Source organism: Balaenoptera borealis (assembly GCF_965194805.1).
Source record: "Balaenoptera borealis genome assembly, chromosome: 12".
Classification (NCBI taxonomy): Eukaryota; Metazoa; Chordata; class Mammalia; order Artiodactyla; family Balaenopteridae; genus Balaenoptera; species Balaenoptera borealis.
Window position 1 is genome coordinate 14,800,025 of NC_138869.1, and position 20,440 is coordinate 14,820,464.

A 20,440-nucleotide genomic window follows, 5' to 3' on the forward strand; every position below is an offset into this window, starting at 1 on the left:
GTCCACCATCTCCCCAGATTGCCGGCATTATGATTAAAGCAATTTTCCTTCTACCAACATTTGCCTCTCTCTTAGTTATTGATTTTCAGGTGGAAAGCAGCCCTGGACTTGAGTTTGGTAACATTACGGCATACTTACCACAAAGCAGCATCAATCTAAGAGCTCTTGGTCATACAATAAAGTATAAGATGGAGTCTCTTTTTTCAAGGAGTTAGAGTCTACTTTGGAGCATAAGATGAGCATCCTCAGAATGGAACACAGGAAGACAGAGGGACAGTCACATCCAAGCGAGAAAATGCAGGTCCTGTGCAAAATAAATGCTACTTCAGAGAAGGTTTCCCAGAGAGGGTGGCATATGACCTTGATCTTCATAATGGTTAGAACAGGGCTAGCCAGGAATGGATATGTAAGGAATTTTTTCCCCTTAAATCTTTTTCTTTTAAAAAAAAATTTTTTTTTTTTTTTGCCACACCATGTTGCTTGTGGGATCTTAGTTCCCCAACCAGGAATTGAATCCAGGCCCTCGGCAGTGAGAACGCAGAGTTCTAACCACTGGACCACCAGGGAATTCCCAATATGTCAGGAATTTCTGGGGAGAAGAATAGTATGAGAAAAATAAATGGGGAAGTAGAAAAGCCTAAGATACTATCTGGGAATAATAAATGGATGAATTTGTCTCTAAAAGGGACAGAGCTATGTTCTGGGGTTGGGGGGGGAGTGGATAAAATTATTCAAATCTGAGTAGGGAAATCTTTCCTAACTTAGTAATGTTGGCTAGAAAGCAAACTCTTGAATCTTGCCCCCTCCCCTTGGATACCTGCTGTCCTCTTCCCACCCTATCCACAGGTGAACTCTTCCCCGTGAACAAATTTTCCTCCCTCAACTTGAAGGCCTTTGCCTTAACCATACGGGCTACTTCAAGCCATATGGACATCACAAACTTCCTGTAGATCTAATGAATACTTACATGCACATTATTTCAGATGTGTGCAAATACTTTACGTTTAACCCATGGAATTCATAGGATCCTTTGTCATTATTACTTTTTCTCAGCCAACTGATGCCAAGAGAACTCTTACTAGAATGGCAGTGTTGGGATGTTGAGGGACCCTCCTAAATTGGGAGTGTGTTAATTGCTCTGTCACCACAACTGATAGCTGTTGGTTTCATGATCTACAGAGGAGTCATTGCAATCTCTCTGGATTTAGAAATAGTTACATTTGCCTTCCTTCTTGGGAAAAACGCCACACTCAATTTATTCAAAAATCATTGAACAAACTTCCTCAGATCCTGAGGATCAATGGCCTCAAGTAAAAATGCCAACCCATGGGCAGCCCATACCTTTGAATATATGTACTTAAACCTGACAAACATTAAAGTCTAGAATGATATTGAGCCTTGCATTGCTTTTTTTGCCTTCTTTAAGCTTACCTACATGAATAATCTTATTGCTTTATCCCTCTAGCAGAAGATGCTCTGGCTGAAAGTCTGCTATAAGCAATAAAAGTTTCCTGTAAGAAAAGCCCCTTACCATCTCCATCGATAGCTGGTCACCCCAAATGATATGCATAAAATTAATCTTTTAGATCCCACTTTTCACACTTTATTAGTAGAAGAATGGTAGGTCTTTATGAGACAAAAACGTATAAGTTGCTCAGGTTTCCATGACACTGAACACAATAGATTTTAACCATGAGGCTGAGCATAGTAGGCTTTAAGATAGTTTATGTTTGCTCCATCTGGTCAACCTAGGAAAATGACTGATTCTGAAAGAAGGATCATAATATTTTAAGAAATTGGAAATAGCTCTTTTAGTAACTTCTCATTTGGCTCAATTTCTCCAAGTAAGCCTAGTTCAGAAATCATCCTGACCAAGAGGGAGTAACAAATCCTAATCCCCAAGGAAAGAGTTTTCCTGCAGATTTAGATTTCTCCCCTGGGTTAGCTGGGAAGCATTCTATTCAAGGTCTTCACAGGTAAGGCAGCTTCCTGGACATGCACATGGCTCTGTGCTCAGGAGGATCCCTCACTTAGTTTAACATTCTACTGTCACTGTCTTGAAATTGTTAATAACTTTTTAATAAGAAGTCCTGATTTCATTTGCACTGAGCCCCACAAATTACGTAGTCAATTCTGCTCATACAAACCTTATATCAGAATGCTTTTGGCTGCAAATAAACCCAATCAAAATTGGCTTAACCCATGAGAAAACCGTATTGCAAATAACGAGAAATCACAAATTCGTTTAGCCCAGGACTGCCATAACTCAACGATATCACCAACCAGGCACAAAAACCGTTATAAAAACTTTTATGTCCCTATGTTCTGTTTTCAGACATCTAATAAGAACTTTATGTGAATATTTCTCTCCAAGGTGTTAGATGCTACAATATTTTGAAGGTATGACCAACCAACCATGTAGTCAAATCAGATGACACAGTTTTCTGTGATGTTGGTGATGGAATATAGAACAAACCAAGATCTAGATCTTGAGTGCAATTACAAGGTTATTAGACATCTGGACTAACTAGATTCCTTGCCTTATTCATACAATAGTGAGGGAAACTGTATAACATTTCTAGTGAACTACATGCACCAATCACCAATGAAAGTTATGTCCAACATTTCTTCAGTTAAGTAGCAAACCTTCTTGTACACATTTCAGTAAGAATATGTGAAATAATTTCATAGCTCCCTCCATAGCATTGTTTCTTTTACAGGATGTCAAGGTATAGTTTAAAGTTATCTTACACATGCACACAAACCCATTAACACTGTTTTCATATTGATGCATTTTAAAGCACCTTATCATCCATACAATATAACAAATTTCTTTTAAGAGTAAGGGAAAACCACCCATCTATTTTCATATCTCATTATCCAGTATTTGAACACCTTCCCCTTACCTAACCAGTTACTGACAAGGTTCACCCCAGAAGCTAGAACAGAGGTCAGATTCTCTGAAGCACCTATCCAATGAGAGACAGGTAAACAAAATGAAAGTTCCAGTAGAAAAGAGGTGGGGTATCAATGGTTATAGGGATCATAATCCATAGTAACCACCACGTCCTGAACTCTTCCTTTACTGAAAAATTATCTTACTAAAGTTAATTCAGTTCCAGATACACTTGTTCTACGCTAACATGCCTGAATCAGAGTAAGCCCATACGCATCCAAAGGTCAGCTATCTCACAAATTACAGCAGGAATAGTGTGTAAGGATGCTATGAGAGTTAAGGTAGGGAAGATGGGTTAGAGACAGACTATCAAGGGACTTGGGTGCCAGTCTTCACACTTTAGGTAATTAAACTGAAGCAAAATGGCAGTGGGTGCGAGAGCACAGGCTTCCCAGCTCCGCTTCTCATCAGTCGTCTAGCCCTGAACAAGTCCTGTGAGTTCTCAGATCATCAGTTTTCTCACCTGCAAAGCAGATGTCACAGGACTAGCTGCCAGCACAAGATACATGTGACCACTGAATGAACATACCACGCTAAGCACTGTGTCTGACACCCTGGCAAACATTCACTTAATGTGCCTCTAACTACATAAATGTCAATAGTTCTGAAAACAGCCATTAGCTCTGGGTCGAGAAAACCTCAGGGCAAAGATATGCCTGTGATAGCCTGTAATGGATAATCTGGAGGTAGAAGCGACTATCATCTCAGAGGAAATGCTCAAGTGGGAGACCATGCTGAAGCAATCCTGGAAGAGGGGAGAGAGACAGAGAGAGAGAGAGAGAGTGTGTGTGTGTGTGTGCTGTGTGCTCACATGTGTGGATATATGGGTGGTGGGGGGAGTGAGGGGTGGGTGGTGACCAGCCTTTCTTGTTAATCCTTGAGGACAACACAGTGAGGTGCAAACTAAACTAACAGTCAGTTTCTTTTTATCTTTTTCTTTTTTTAATGTATTTTATTTTTGGCTGCATTGGGTCTTCATTGCTGCGTGTGGGCTTCCTCTAGCTGTCGTGAGCGGGGGCTACTCTTCGTTGTGGTGCGTGGGCTTCTCATTGCGGTGGCTTCTCTTGTTGCGGAGCATGGGCTCTAGGCGCACGGGTTCAGTAGTTGTGGTGCACGGGCTTAGTTGCTCCAAGGCATGTGGGATCTTCCCGGACCAGGGCTCAAACCTGTGTCCGCTGCGTTGGCAGGCGGATTCTTAACCACTGTGCCACGAGGGAAGCCCATTTTCAATTCATTCCCAACACGGCATTACATATTAATGGGCTGAAAAATGCCCAATGCAAATATTTGACTTATATGCAGAAAATACTAGCTTAGTATCTGAAACTGGAATTTCTCCATATACTGAGTGCTAAAAAAAAAGTTCAACAAACTATGTATTACTTTTTTTTTCCCATCATCTTGGCATTTCTCCCTCTAATGCCTCATACTTAAAAGTCTGTGAAGGCAGAATTTATTTTCCATTCAAAAATCTAGTAAACAGGGGTCTATCCCTGAAACAACAAAACAATCTTAATTATAATTTTTCAAACAAGGCTATGATAATTCTCTATCGCAACAAGAAAAATGCTCAGAAGACAATCAATAAATCGTGTTTTCCTCTTAGCAAATTCTAGACAATTCACTAATGTTTTCCAATACACTATTTGGAAGGCAGTTTCTGATTCAGGCTAATGAGACAATCTTCTAATAAAATTTCAGACAAGACTGAACTCCAAATTCCATACTTAGAAAACGTTTGGGGTCAATGAAGTTGAATACTGGTAGAACAGTACAAAAATAAGTCCTGTGGGATAAAGCAGCTGGCTCTACAACAAGCCGCACAAAACTGAAATTAAACAGTTTATGGCTTTGTTGCATCACTTTTGTCTTTTATCCTCCGTCCAGTATAAGCAGAACCAATAATCTGGTTTGTCAGCGTGGCCAAACAAAAAAAATAATAATAAATGACCAAAGATTATAGATACACACCCATATATAAATATAAACATATTTCTAAGCACATAAACGTGGGAGTTTTTTTCTGAATTATTAACAGGTGTAGTTTTTATCTTGTGTTATCTTGCACCCAGGAGCCCTTCTCCCATTTAGCCAGATCAGGAAATCTCTCTTGCTAGCTTTGCTTTCCAAGAGTTTAGGTCTTGCAGGGAAAGAGAAAAGTCCTGGCAGAGAATATGGATTTAGGAACACACGTAATGAGTCAGAGCAAGGCTCTCAGCCTCCCACAGGTAAATGATGATCCTGTGGGTGGAGGGGCTGGGAGAGATGGTATAAGGAAGAGAAGAAAGCTGACAGCCAAAGGGGATCTGTGTCATCCAGGCTGACCCACAGGGACGGTGGCGGGGAGATACTCCCAACATGTACAAGGGAATATTTTATATACGTTGCAACAAAACATTTAGCGTGTTTATGAAAACCTACACCTAAGCATAAACAGAACATCTTGCAGAATATGTGATGTCAGAGGCAATTTTTTGTAGCCCTCACACTAGATAGAGTGTCCCCGGCTATGAAGAAGTAGGAGAGAGAGAGAGAAAAGAAAAAGGTGACTTAGACATCAAAGGGTCCCCAAGATAGTTCCTGCCCTTTATCTCCCAAGAAGTAGTCTCATCTGTCTTTCACTAGCCCAGTCTAAAGATGACAACAACTCAGTGAATGCGTGTTTCCTTGGTTGGACAGTTGGACTGATAGGTGAATAAATCAATGTGTTAGTTCTTTTCAGTATTCCCTTCTGTTTCTTATACTTGGGAGACTCAATAGTACAGTGGTTCTAAGTCTAAAATTCTGGGTTAGTCCTGAGTTTAAACTGATTATATGATCTTAGGTAAGTCACTTAATTATTCAGACTCTTTCCTACTCTGTAAAATGGTGACACGACTTTTGCTGTGAGGATTACATGAGAGAATACATTAAATGCACTGTGCCAGGCACATAAGTGCTTATTAATAAATGGTAGCTACCCACTCTGATAACTGTAGTTATTATTCCTATCAAAAGACATTAGAATCAACAAAATTGCAAATTAGTTAAGTCGGAACAGAAGACACAGCTAAAAAAAGTGGAAGTTGAGTAGCTCAAATCACCAGTCCCTTCCCTAAAAGTTAAACTCAGCCCCAAATTCAACTTTTGCAGCCTCATTTGCTCTGGGCAATGTGGCAAGAAGAGAACATAAATAAACCCTGAGGTCTGTCCTCAGGAGTTCATACTGCAGTGGGAAGGTGAGATGCCCACAGAGAACTGAAATAACTTTGTGTGTGTCGGCACCAAAGGGAGCGCTATTAAAGTAATAATAATAAGTGAGCAAGGAGCTGAGAGGAAGACTGCATCAGTGTGAGCATGAGGGCGTGGAGAAGACTTAGGGAAGATGGCAGACATGAATTTAGCCAAGAATATACTGCAGACATTCTCAGTGTGCAGAAGAGGGCTAAGACTGACCGTGGCAAATTTCTGGGACACTAGCTGAGAAATTGGGTGAAGATGGGCATCCCACCCACATCCTCATAGCACTTACCATTTCCATGTCAGCAGGTTGACTTTCACCTGCCAGCCCCTGTGATTCTGAGCCTGGGAATTTCTCTGACCATTAGTGCAGGCACAAGGGTTGGAAGATTAATTCTCACCTGCAAGTAGCTCTCAACCTATCAGAGCTAATGAATCAATAACCCAGCTCCCTTGTGCCTCTACCTCCCAAGATGGCCCCAGCAGGATTGAGTTCTAGTTGCCCACAGTGGTAAGCGTGCTGTAGAATAAAACACCCTTTATTGGCTTCCTTCCCTGCTCTGTCTCACTTCTCGACTTCCTTACCATTGTTACTTGCAATCATTTCCGAAGTAAGCTTACTTGCACTTGAACCCTTGCATCAAGTCATACCCAGACTGGGAGAATGATGGCGTTCAGTTCAGTTCAGCACAGATTTCTTAAGCACTTTCTTTGTGCCTGCACTAGGCTACCCACTGCGGATTCAAAGATGAATGAAAGGCATTCCCTGACTATATGGAGTTTACAGTCTGGTTGGAAATAGGAAGCACAAGGAAAGTGAGCTGTGTTTTGGTCAACTAGGTCATAAGCTCCTTGGAGACGAGGATCGTGCTCAATTTACCATTACAGCTCCCTCAGCAACTGGTACAATTCCCAGCACATGGCAAGTGCTCAACTATTTATTGAATAAATAAGTGTAATAATAACAATACAACGTCTTTAAAATGTTCTATAAGCCTTCACAAGTGCTTTACAAAAATAATATCATTTAATCCTCATTGAAACCCTACTAGATAGGAATCATGGCGGCTACTGAACAGATAAAGAAACTGAGGCTCAGGGAAGTTGTAGCTTTAGCAGTTAGGTCGCCCAGCTGGGGTTTGACACAATGCTATCTGATTCCATATTGACTACCCTCAAGAGCTATACCATCCTGGCCCTTTCTCCCCTGTGGTCAGGTAGGTAGGCTGTAATTATGGAGAAATACAAGGAGAGACATCTGCCTTTATGTTACCCGGAGCTGGGCCTGTGATGCAACAAAAATGTGGCTACTAAGTTTCTTCAAACATTTCCTGGGCTTTACAGTCAGTATATGGGCTTCACTGCTTGCAATCCTAAGTTTCCTGGGAGAGATGCAGCTCCAAGGAAAGGAAGGACTCATTCCTTCACATGATGATAGAAAATTAGAACCCAAGACACTGTGTTGAATATCTGGTTCCATTATCTCAACTCAAAGAAGACAAAGAGGTTCCGGAGAGGTCACATACCATGGCCAAGGTCGCGATTATTCTCTTTGTACCGGTCACCTCTAACAAGCCAAGACAGGCAACTCCTTCAGCCGAGAAAGGCAGAGGCCAGCCCCGTGGTCTTCGGTGGCTAAAAGGGAGGCAAGAAGATGGAGAATTCAGCCTCGTGCATCAGCCCGGGTAGAGCTTCTCAAACTATCTAGAGGAAGGGATCAGTGTATTTTCTTTCATTTCTAATCCACTGCAGACCAATACTCCTGTAAAATACAATAAATATTAATTACTAGATGCCGCAGTAACATCAAACTGCTCTAAACATTTCTAAATGTACTCTCAGTTTCTACACTGATCTTGCCATGGGCCAGTAACAGTTTGTGGTTCAGGGTCTGACCAAATACACTTTGAGCAGCACATCACGGGGCAGAGAAAAGACAGAAGGGGTGCACGTAACAGCATACAGTTCTGACCCAGGTTCAGTTTTTCAGGAAGTGGTTTGATGTCCCCCCCTTGCCCTTCAATCACAATTCCTCTGTCAGCAAGGCTTCCTTGACACCTTGACCACCTCACCTGGCCCTGTAAACTTTGTTGCACACCCAGAACTTCTTCCTCAAAGTCCCCTACACCTGGATCTCCCCTTACAATCTCAACAAAATCGTTCCTGTTGCCCATCTAAGCTAGGCCCTACTCTCCGCTAGAATAGGACACAGGGCGATCCTGGAGATAAATTTAATGTTCTGCAAACTGTAAAACAATAGTTTCCCAAGTAGAGTAGTTGCATCCTGCAGGATGTGCAGAACAATGCACTGTGAAATGCGGCGAGCAAATACACCTTCTGTTTATACTGATCTTTTATCCTTTTAACATGTCTACTTTTAAGGTAACATTTATAATGCAGTTATATCATTATAGTACATATAATAAACAAAATACATACATATGTAAGGGGTGCCAGCTCTTTTTTCCCAGATAGCAGGGCTTAATGAAAAAAAATTGTGTCTTTTTAACTTTAACGTATCTAAGATTCATTGGAATACCTTGTTTAAAATGTAGATCCCAAGGTCTGGTTCACTGGGTCTGCAGTGGGGCCCTGGAATATGGGTTTTTAAGAATCACCTCCCCCAACACAAGTGATTTTGATGTCATTGTCCCAGGATCAGCCTGAAACATCCACCACACAGAAAAAAGGAGGACATGTTGTTAGAAGAAACTGATATAATTCTTGTGAGATTTTAGTTCATGGTAATTCGTGAATAAGAGCAGAGTGCTGATATCCTTTTAACAATGACATTTTAAAGCAATTAATTCCCACACTTGAAAACAAGGTCACTGTCTCTAAAACTCGATGCTTGTTAAGATTCCAAAAGTAGAAATTAAAGGAGAGAAAGTCATTTATTCTGGAAAACGCAAACATCAAAGAGAACATGCCGTTCTTTTCAGATGAGTCCAAATGAGTCTCATGTTGACCTGCAGAGAAACTGTTGAAACGTGATACAGGTAAAGAATGTGAAGCACGTTTTGACAGACATGGAGCTCAGCTGACAGAAAACCAGGCCATTCTTGACAGTCCCAGGACTTGGAGAAGAGATTTATTTTCCAGACTCGGCATGTGTTTGGAAGCCTTAGCTTTGGCAATGAAAAGTAGAGGAAAGCTAGCTAATGGGACTGGAAGGATATCCTGAGAGAGTGGCAGGGGAGAATTCCTGCTGGGGTTAGTGAGAAGAAAGTCTAGCAAGGGGTAACAGACAGGCTGGTCAAAGAAAAGACGTTCCTACAACAGAGAGCAAGGATTCCATCACTGGGCTGAGGTGTCAGGACACGTGTGGACTCTTGATTGCTTCTCCATGCTGAGTATACGAGATCCAGGGGAAATTACCAAAGCAGGGACTCTAGGACAGCAAAGAAAGGTTACAGATAGAAACTAATTACAAACCAGGCATAACCCTCACTTGCCTGAATTGGAAAATCGAATCAGGACAAAGAGAAAGTTGACGTGACCCACATGAACTGTTATCCCTTGAAATGCTTTTTTAGGAAAAGCTGAGTCCTACCTCCCATGATGGCCTAGGTTTCTCTATGGGGGTAAACGCCATTGCTTTACCAAATATGTATGTGCCGGGCACAGTGCTATATGCTTTTCTCCGTTAGAATGCCAGAGAAGTCTCTGTCCCTGCTCTCTTGGAGCACTTATTACAGTGAGCAGAGAGATTTAATTAAATAATCCCACAAATGTAAAATTTCAAGAACATGTATCCTATAAAGTGCTCCTGTAGGAGAGTGGATAAATGTATGTGTGTGGGTGGGAGGGAGGATTCTAATCAGGCAATTGATGGCTAAGATCTAAAGGTAAATAGGAGTAAACTAGGTAAAGATGGGAGGAAAGAGCATTCTAGGCAAGAGGAACAGCATGTGCAAAGGCCCAGAGGTAGGAGAGAAGCTCGTATTGCTAAAACACGGACTGTAAGAAGCCCAGTGACTGATGTGGCTGAAGAAAATGATTTTGGAACTTTAGGCTAAGTGATGTGGGAAGACTTGACAATATTTTAAGCAAAGGAAACAACAAGAGATATTCTGAATGTTCAAAGTGTCCCTCTGGATTTAGTGCTGAGAACAGCTTCGAGGCACAGATGGATGAGAGCAATCGGGTGGTTGTTAGGGTAGTTCTGGTGAGGAACGACAGTGGTTTGGACTAAGGAGGTAGCAACGAACGTAAAATTGTAAAATAGAATGAACGACGAACAGGTCTTCTCACCAGAAAGGAAGAATGTCAGAGGAGAAAACTAAGCATGACGTTAAATGTTTTTCTCAATAGCTCATTATTAAAGTCAAAAAATATCCTTTTGAATACTGTCTGGACACCTACATGTAATAAGTTAATGGATGGATAGATGGACAGACAGATGACAGATACAGAGATATTCAGATATTACTATGGGGCAGATTGTATTCCTGGCTCAAGTGAAGTGCAAATGATTGCATTATCCAAATATTTCAGGGCAACCCCAAAACTGCTTTGTCAGAAAAAATAAATCAATTTTTGAAAACTCTTTGCCGAATGAGTTAAAATTCTTAATGAAAAATTATCAGAAGGCTGGGGAGTCTGCATTAAAGGAATTCTTTCCTGCATTTACTAAGTGAGCAAGGTACAGAGCCAAGAGCAGAAAGATTTACATGGGTCTCACGTTAAAAAGGGAGGGGACAACATGTTACAGGTAAACAGTCATAGTGATAGACATGTACATAGGCGTAGTGTGGTGACTTCTACGTGTCCTGAATCTTCTCCTCCATGAAGCCAATAGCAACACATTGTCACCCTGCCCTTGTGTTTCATCCCCAGGTGATGGTCCTAGAGGCACCCTGGTTGGGTACAAGCCCCTGAAGCAAAATCCCCTCACTAACTCTTTGCCTCAAGAAGACATCAAAGTAAATGAATGATTCATTTGACCAAATATGGTCAAACCTAAAACTTTCAAATTTCTCCAAAGATAGCCCAACCAGTAAATGATGTATGAATTTTGAGAAGAAAGCTTCTGGCTCCTTTTCTTGAACGTTCATCCAACAAATGGTCAGATGAGATGGACAATGTGCCCAGACAAGCGTGACGAGGCGGGGCCCACAGGGACACAAAGTGAAGCGAGGTATTTGAACCATGGCAAAATGAGGAATGCAGCCATAGATGTAAATCCCTTGTGGATAAATCTGCGGGACTTTTCCTGAAGGGCAAATCTGGCACCTTATGATTTGGTGTAATTGATCAACCCTCCCCCTTACAGGGGAGGCCCCATGTTTAAGTCAACAGAAAAGTTATGATGACACACAGATAATACAAAGGTACATTGATCAACATCTCCTGAGTCACCCACTTGTTCATTTATTTCCTGAAAACTTATTAATAATACCTATTAGATGCCAACCACTATATAACGCACCAGGGTGGGTTTAGAACAGAACAGTCATCGTGGGGGGAAAAAAGGTCAAACATTTAAATAAATCATCCCTTAAATAACTATATGACTACAGTGGTGTTAAGCCCCATGAGGGAACAGTGCAGGGGTCTCCAACAGGATGCAGGAGTCAGCTGGATGGGAAGGGCAGGCAAACACGAGGACGAGTAGGAAAAGGAGGATGGAGAAGAACAGAAGACAAAACACACACAGAGACCCTGACAAGAGAAAGAGTTTGAAGAGGGAGAAGGTCCAGAAGGTGCAGTACAGTCATCGAGATGAGGACAGTCATTATGCAAAGCTACAGAGAAAGGTAGGAGCTAGAGTATAAGCCTTGCAGAGAAAGCTAAAGATTTAAAACTTTTGTCAGGAGAGGAAAGGAAAGCTAACAAACAGCTTACGTAATTTCGAAATACTATTTCAATATTTCTAGCTGGTCTCCAGTAAAAGTTCATTAAAAACAAAAAGTAAAAGGGAACATTTGAGACATTCTAATTGGAGTAAATTAAACCTATACTATTAGAGCAATTACATTTTATAATTTGCTTATGGAAAAATAAATTAGAAATTAAATTAGATGCTACTGGTCATTTTCTTTCTGTTGTCCTGCCCCATTGCCTCCTACAAATGCAGGGCTGGAAATCAACTCAAAAGTTTGAACAGCCCTGTTGGCAGCAAAGACCACAAGTTCATCTATATCATGTTTGTGCCTTTGAAAGACTAGGACCAGAACGTTCCTGAAAATGAATAAATAGCTTGATAAAGAACAGCTATGTCTTCTTCTAGGTTTAAAAAAAACGTTGAGAAGTGCTTCCCTTCAAATTCTACCAGACAAAGTGAAAATGACTCTAGTTATATGCATACAATTTTCATCCTAACAATTAGGTTTTTCTAATGGAGAATAGATTTTGGAAGAGTAAACACTGCAAGCTACCAGGCAACGTTTTTTCCCCTTCAGTTGAATATATTTTTTAGTCCTTCTAAAAATACTTTAAAAGTTTGAAGTTGTCAGTATTAGGAATGAACTTCCTTTATCTATATTAATGGGACAAAATTTGGACTAATTGTTGACAGAGAACATTTAAACATTTTAAGTTGGTCAGAGAGAGGAAATAATCTTATTTTCCATTAAGCTTGTTAGTGAGAAAATAGCAAACTCTTGGCCTCAAAACTGCTTTTCATTTCCACCAACAAATGTTACCTTTGCCAAATCGTTTTACAATAATTGCACCTTTTCAAATAGTTTTTCAACAGCACTCAAAGATTCATTTTCCTATGAGCATTCATATTGCAAGAGTTGAAAAACAATGTTAGTTTGGATGGCTCTAAACACAAACAAACCTGTGGAATAGAAATAGCATTAATTTTCTCTAATCCCCAAAAGGCAGACAACCATCATCATGAAATTCTCATATGCACAATTTTCCAAGTCTTCTGGATTGGGATCATTATCCTCTAATAAATGTGTCCTCCATGTCCACTGTCATATAATTTTAAAGCACCTTCTCCCAGCCACTCTACCCCCATGTAACACTTAGCTGAAGTTGTTGGTATCTAGCTCCCATCCCCTTGGCTCTTACTCTTCCCCAACTTGTGGACAGCTTCTAAATGCATGTGGCCGTAACTCTAAGCCTGAGGACTTTCCTTGACCATAGAAGGATGCTCATCCCTCACATGGGACCAACAGAAGATCTGGGAAGTCCATGACCCCAGGAAAGACCTTCAACCACTGACACATGGGAGTTGATGGTGTCCTTGCCCTTCACATGGGACAATTCTGAGACATGATCTACACAGCAATAACCGGCTCATTAACCTTGAACTGGTTTCTTCCCCATCCCTCCCCCACTTCCTCAATCCCCTACTGGTGCTACCTGGGTTACCTCACAATTAAACTGTTTACTTTTATATTATTGTTTCCAATCCTTAGATTCTGGGGAATCCGCCTGAGGCAAAGACATGTTCTAAATAAGTTCCAAGGTGTCATTGCTACTCCCAAACTATGCTTAGTGTCTGCGCGAAAAATAAGGGCCTTTAAATTTTCACAAATGATGACACCGCAGGCAATAAATGGCAAAATCTTGGATGCCAACAATGCATGCCAAGTCCTGGGAGTAAAATGGTCAACAGGGTACCCAGCCACTGCCTTCATTGAGATTACAGTCTCAACTCCATGAGAATGAATCTCAGATTTCTACTCTGAGGGTATCAGAAATGGGGAAAGGTCCTGCATTTTCGCCTGCTAAAATTCCACTTTAAAATTCCATGAGAGACTCTAAACCTTGTTTGCTATCACAAACCGATCAAAATCTAATGATATTCTTTCAGAAAAACCCACATATGCAGCTGCATATAACACAGTGCATGAAATTTCAGGCATCTCCCAGTCTCTGAAAACCCTATGTAAGAATTCCTTTAGAGCCTCTAGAACCAGGCAAAAATCCACGTTCTAGACCAGGGTTATCCAATGGAAATATAACGCAAGACACACATGTAATCTTTTTTTTTAATAGATCTTTATTGGAGTATAATTGCTTCTCAATACTGTGTTAGTTTCTGTTTGTACACCAAAGTGAATCAGCCATATGTATACATGTGTCCCCATACCCTTCCCTCTTGAGCCTCCCTCCCACCCTCCCTATCCCACCCCTCTAGGTCATCGCCAAACACCGAGTTGACTTCCCTGTGCTGTGCTGCCGCTTCCCACTAGCTATCTATTTTACATTCATATAATCTTAATTTTCTAGTAGTCACATTCTAAAGAAGCAAAAAAGAAACACGAAATTAAGTGTAATATTGTCTTTTATTGAGCCCAACCTATCCAAACTCTTATGATTTCAATATGCAATCAACTAAAAATAAGCTATTTTTACATTACTCTTTCATTCTGAGTCTTCAAGTTCTAGTGTGTATTTGACACTTACAGCATATATCAGTTCAGACCAGCCACATTTCAAGTGCTCAGTAACCACATATGCCTAGTGTCTACAATGTTCTCTAAATATTAAATATTCTCTAAATAATGCCTCTCTAAAGCAAGAAGTAGTGGAAGTCTGTTTCCCTGACCTTCTTCTTTTCCTCTTACAATGCCCTTCTGCCCTTAGATCATCATCTCATCATGGCACCCTGTCTAACTGCACACCCCATCTCAAGTCAAAAATTATCTTGCCTTTCTCCCTCCTGCTGTAAAATCCTCCTAGTTAGCTCTCGTCCACAAGGGTTTAAAAACCCATTCATGCTTTCGTGCTAACTGCTGACAAGTTTAGAGTAGGAAGTGCAAGCAATCTTCTATTCAGATACCAACTCTATTATCTTGTCGTTTCCAGTGTGGAGGAATGCTCTGAGGCTGCCTGTGGACTCAGGGGGAAGGAATGTTATGATGAATTAGCATGTTGTCCCGTGGTGCACAAGTGTGTGCATAGCACATGAGCTACACGTTCCCTGTTAAACAGGACTCATAGTTTATCGAATGTTTCTTAAATAACTCAAAGAATGTAGTCCTCACCGAATAAATTTCAGGCATATACACAGCAATTAGTGGTCTATGCATTGATTTCTATGTTCTATGTTTTAAGAATGTGAAGAATATGCAAATGTTGACATATCCATATGGATGGAGATGTAGGTGTAGGTGTAGATTTAGATAAAGATAGATATATAGGTGTAGATATAGCTTCTCCAGAAGGAGGGTAAACTGATTTAGGACACAGAGGAGAACACAATTTGGGGAGAAAAAAGAAGCTCAAGAAAGTTCTATGGCCAAGTTTCTATGCTAGCAAGGATCAGCATTACCCCTGGAAACTAGCCTCTGACCACTGTCTTCGGGCAATTTTTAAATTCTTTCATTTGAATCTCATGACAACTTTATAAAGTTAAGTCGGAGACTGGAGAGAAAAATGTGCCAGATGAATGGGCCAGAGAAAGACCCTGTGGTACGGGAAAGTGATTAGTAATCCTAATTGTCAGAGCGTTGATGACCTCTCTCCACTAGATCCCACCAACACTCCTACTGTAGCCTCTCTACAGAGTAGCAGATAATGACTGCCTCTGAGAACTTATCCTTTTCACCTTGGTTTGTAAATGTTTGGAGTTAGAACCCCTACAAATGGCCTTGTGTTCTCAAGAGCATAATTAGCTACTTACTTGGCTCTAATCATGGTAATTAAATTCACTCATTTTTCTCCCCTTCATGTGAAAAGGAATATTTCCAGGCACGCTCCTCCCCTGCCCTGCACGGACTATCAATAAATGAATTTTCTTTTTCACCCTATTTTTAGCCCCTTCCCAAGGTTGTACCAATGAAAAACAGGTGGAAAGAAAGACTTTGAGGTTAAAGGACTAGAAATATTTGCTTCCTGCAGAGCTAACTGCAGACCATTCAATATAGCAGAGAAGCAAGCAGAGCCCAGATATCAGCTGAGTTCACCCGGTCCTCTACCATTAAAACTGCTTAGCGCTCCATCTAATAAATAATTCGACACCTGTCTACTGGCCAGAATCCTCTGGGAAGTTGGGAGGTGGTGTGTTTATTTCTCCTAATCACCTCTGGTTGCACATTTTGGATTCTAACGAATTAGTCCAGTTTATAAATCTCAGTTTGCAGTATTTTTACTCCAGGACTGTCCATAATGGATAGCACCCCCTATTTTCTTTACTGCCCCCAATTCCACTGGCACACAGCTCTGTTGTACCAGACAAAGGGGAGTCGGGTGGGTAAGGCAGCAGGAGGAATAAGAAGAAGTTCACGTCACAGCTAATAACTTAGAACTGAATGAGAGACATCCCTGTTTGGAGTCACACGGGACAAAACTTGAGCAGGAATTTGGTTTGATCCTCAGTGCCGTTTGGTTCCATCTCTCTTTTCTCCATCTTCCTGATTTCTTCTCTCTCGCTGTATGCCCCATCGTGCAAGCTCCCATAACTTTATTATGCAAGATAGTTGAATTTCTTCTTTGTTTCAAGACCTCCTTACAGAACATGTGCTAGACTTTCAAGGTCCCACTGAAGCAACTCAGCGGTGTATCTTTTCTCTCTCTCTAAACCACTGAAGTTCCCTCCTAGTGTCAACTGTTTAAATAGCAGAAAACTGTGTTTATTTTCACATGGTCTTTGATCAGGTTCCCCAGAAGCAGACGCTTAATCAACATTTGTGTGCAAGTCATTTATTAAGAAAGAGTTTCCAGGGGAAACTGGTAAGCATGACAAAGCAGCAGCAGCGGCCAAGCAAAAGTGAGACCTCATGCAAAATCTGTGATGGGCCATGTTCAACCTAATCCCACGGGGAACTCTGGAGCCTAAGCTGTGCCTCGGAGCTGTGCTCACCAGGGAGCAGCCGTGAGTCGCTGGCGAAGAGCCCAGGCACCTCCTGGGCATTTGTGAGAGCAGAGTGGCTCAAGCAACCCGAGGCGAGCCTTCCACACATAAGCTGTGGGTATTGGTTGTTAGAATCAAAACTACGTAGGAAAGCACTGCACAAAAGTGTCAAAAAGGAATCCAGTGGGATCTAAGTGGAACACCCACATTGCCCAAGGCACCCTGCTTCAGCGGAGACTTTTAAGCAGTTGAAATTTTGGGGAGCATCTTTTTCCTCCATGTTTTCAACACACTACCATACACGTTCCCAGGTGCCAGAGTACCCAGACCTGCCCTGTTTTGCACGCCAACACTTCCTCCTTTAGAAAAATTTACCCACCCAATGTCACATGACCTCAGTATCTTGACGTGTCCTAATCTGATCTTCATCTCCATGTACCTGAACATCAGCGTGTGATACTATGCAGGTAATATTCATACTTTGATTAATGCCTATTCTAGAAATTGTATTCTAAGGAAATGACACACCAAAATGGTGTCAAGTGACACACAACACAGTGAAAAATAGGCAGACTTTTCTGATGGTTTCTTTGAAACGATCGAGTCCTTTCCACCCATAGCTAATACATTAGTAGAGGCAGAAAAATTAGTAACAGCCATTTCTCATGGCTCACTAAATGTCAAGCAAGCATGATGCTAAGATCACTGTATCTCATTTCATGCTCACAACGACCCTATAAGTATTGCTGTCCCCATTTTCTCAATATTGAGGAAAACGGTGGCTTAGAAAGTTAAAAGAACTTGCCAAACAGTAAGAACTAAAAAGTTGCAGACTTTGTGTTGGAACCTCAACAAGTGTGAAAGCAGAGCTCTTATTTGCCACAGTGCCACCTTGCCCCCAACAGATAACTTACACAACTCTCAAAACCACAGAACGAATCAATAGCCTGATATAAGGGGTAATGAAAGAAGCAGAAGATTGGCACTGTGTTCATGGAAACTCTAATGGACAACTCAAATTTCAGCTTTTTAATCCAATATAAATGTGCATCTGTGTTGTGCAAGGCCCATCCTCTCTCCTTCTTTCCCCCTTTCCCTCTCTCCCTCTCTCTCTCTCTTTCTCTCTCTCTCTCTCACACACATACACACATGCACACACACACCCGTACTCTTCACCCTCATCTCATAGAAATACCAGATGAACTAGAATAGGAGAGGTAGGTTCAAAAGAAGCCTCCTAAGACCATTTCTTAAGCCCCTAGTCCTCTAAGTTGACTAAGAGAAACTGAAGAAAATGAGAAAATGATATGTAACTCCTCCCTATTTCATTAAAATCTGAATCAAAGAAGAATTTACTCTGTCTTTACAGCTCTAGAAAACTATGTGAGCGCTTCTGCACACTATGAGTATTAGTCCACTGTGCAAATTTTCAGCACACAGGATTTCAGAAAAATAAGTTCATATATATTAAAAAAGCACAGAAGAATTGAGATGGAATGTTTGTGGCTACTGGGCAACTGAGAGCTGCAAGAGGATATGTAAAAAATGAAAAATCCTGTCCAGAGCCTTCTGAAATGACACCCCAATGATGAATGTTTAATAAAAATCACATCAGTGTTAAAGAAATTGACTATTACTGGCTGCCCTTTTACTTCAAACTGTACTATTTTTAAGAATGTTTAAAACATTTCAAAGGGAGCACTACAATATATTTTATTTTATGGCCTTTAACTCTTTTCATGAAAACCTTTCATCTGGATGAGTGGCAAAGGGAGAAAATATACAACATGATTCTGGGTATTTTAATGACACCGCTGACGGCATGAACCACGAGCCACAATTGCCAGTGCTACGTGGTTGGAAGTGGTTGCTCATCCATTTGAGAGTCGGATGGGGATTAAGAGACAAGGAATAAATATGAAATGAGACTCCATGGTTTGAGAGATCTGGAAACATTTGTTGAAACTCAACTTCTCCTACATGAACAAAACCTGTCGATATCTTAAGTCGAATCAGGACCTTGCTAACGGATATTTGCTTTCCAGAAGGAAAAGATAACCTGATTTCCAAAACACTAAGGGGGATATACGTGGTCATGTTCCTTAATCTTAGATACAATCGGAAAACTACAAAGGTCTAAAAGGGTGTGTGTGTGTGTTAGGGTATGAGGAACAGGGAGGAAGGAGGGGAGGTTTAGACCTTCTGGTATTTTAACGAACATAAGCTTGCACTTTTCCAGGACCTGCATGCATCCGTGTTCCAGGTACTCTGATCATATGATAAAGTGCTCTCCAACCCCACCATGTTACAGAGCAGGCACTTACTATACTCATGAGTTCTGCAGATTAGGAATTCAGACAAGGCACAGGAGGGGTGACGGACCCTGCTCCAGATGTGCGGGGCGTCCAACGCAAGACTTTGAGGCTGGGAGGCAGGACCAGCAAATTTTTCTGTAGCGAGCCAGCTACTCTTTTCAGCTCTGGGAGCCATAAATACTGTCTCTGTCAGGACTCCTTCAGTCCTGCTGGTGTAGAGTAAAAGCAGAAGTTAACAATGCATAAATGAATGCACGTGGATGTGGCCCAATAAAAGTTTCTTTATACAAACAGGCAGCTGCTGGATTTGGCTCCTGGGACCCCTGAAGGCTCCCTGGCTTGCATGTCAGGATGCTGACAAGAGCTGCCCATTGGGGGTCTCAGTTCTGCATGTGGATCACTGCATGCACTTTCCTCCATTTGGGTAATTTGTGTTTCCTCTCAGCATGGGGGCTGAGGTCCAAGAACAGGAGTCCTGAGAGAAAGAGAGGGAGACGGAGGGGTGTGGGGAGAAGGACAGGTGAGAGGAGAAAAGAGAGGCGGAAGGGCAAGCACCACATGGAAGCCATGTCTCAGACATCCCGAGGCACGATTTCTACCCCACTATTTTAGTTGAGGCACTCACCAAGTCCAACCCAGTTTCAAGGAGGAGGGAAATAACAGACACTCCTCTGGATGGGGTTGACAGGTTTTGAGAAGGGCATGTGGGACTGGAAATACTGTTCTGGCCATTTTCAGGAAATACGATCTTCCACTGTCTCATTCAACACGTCAGTAAATCTTCATGAGATACCTGCCAAGTCCCACACTGGACAGTTGGTAAATAAAAGTCGGTATGTACCTTGGAAGAGGCCACAACAGGGTAAAAAATGTAGCTTTGCAAAGAGAGAGATCCACAAAGATAATATTATACTATATGATATTACTGAGATATGACCCAAAAACAAAACATGAGGGGACTACAAAAAAGTGCTCCCAATATAGCCTTAGGTTGTAACATTTCCTCTGGGTCTAGGACAGGCATCAGCAAACTACAGCCCATAGGCCAAATCTGCCCTGTTGCCCTTTGTTGTTGTTTTTAATAAAGACTTATTGGCACACAGACACTTTCCTTCATTGATACATTATCTATGTTGGTTTTGCACTACTGCAGCAGAGGTGGGGAGTTGCAACAGACACTGGCTTGCAAAG

General features: G+C 41.5%; 1 long non-coding RNA gene across 7 annotated transcripts in view; it reads right to left on the bottom strand.

The window, feature by feature from the left end:
• The window catches only part of LOC309608144, a 194,489-nt gene that overhangs the window by 49,358 nt on the left and 124,691 nt on the right, over positions 1-20,440 (bottom strand). For 5 of the 7 annotated variants that reach the window (XR_014232685.1, XR_014232686.1, XR_014232687.1 and 2 more), the window contains exons 2-3: positions 7,702-7,810; positions 139-304 (exon numbers count right to left, since the gene is read on the bottom strand). This is a non-coding gene — a long non-coding RNA (uncharacterized lncRNA). The remainder of the gene's footprint in view (positions 1-138; positions 305-7,701; positions 7,811-20,440) is intronic. The other 2 variants (XR_014232683.1, XR_014232684.1) reach the window with 1 other exon arrangement.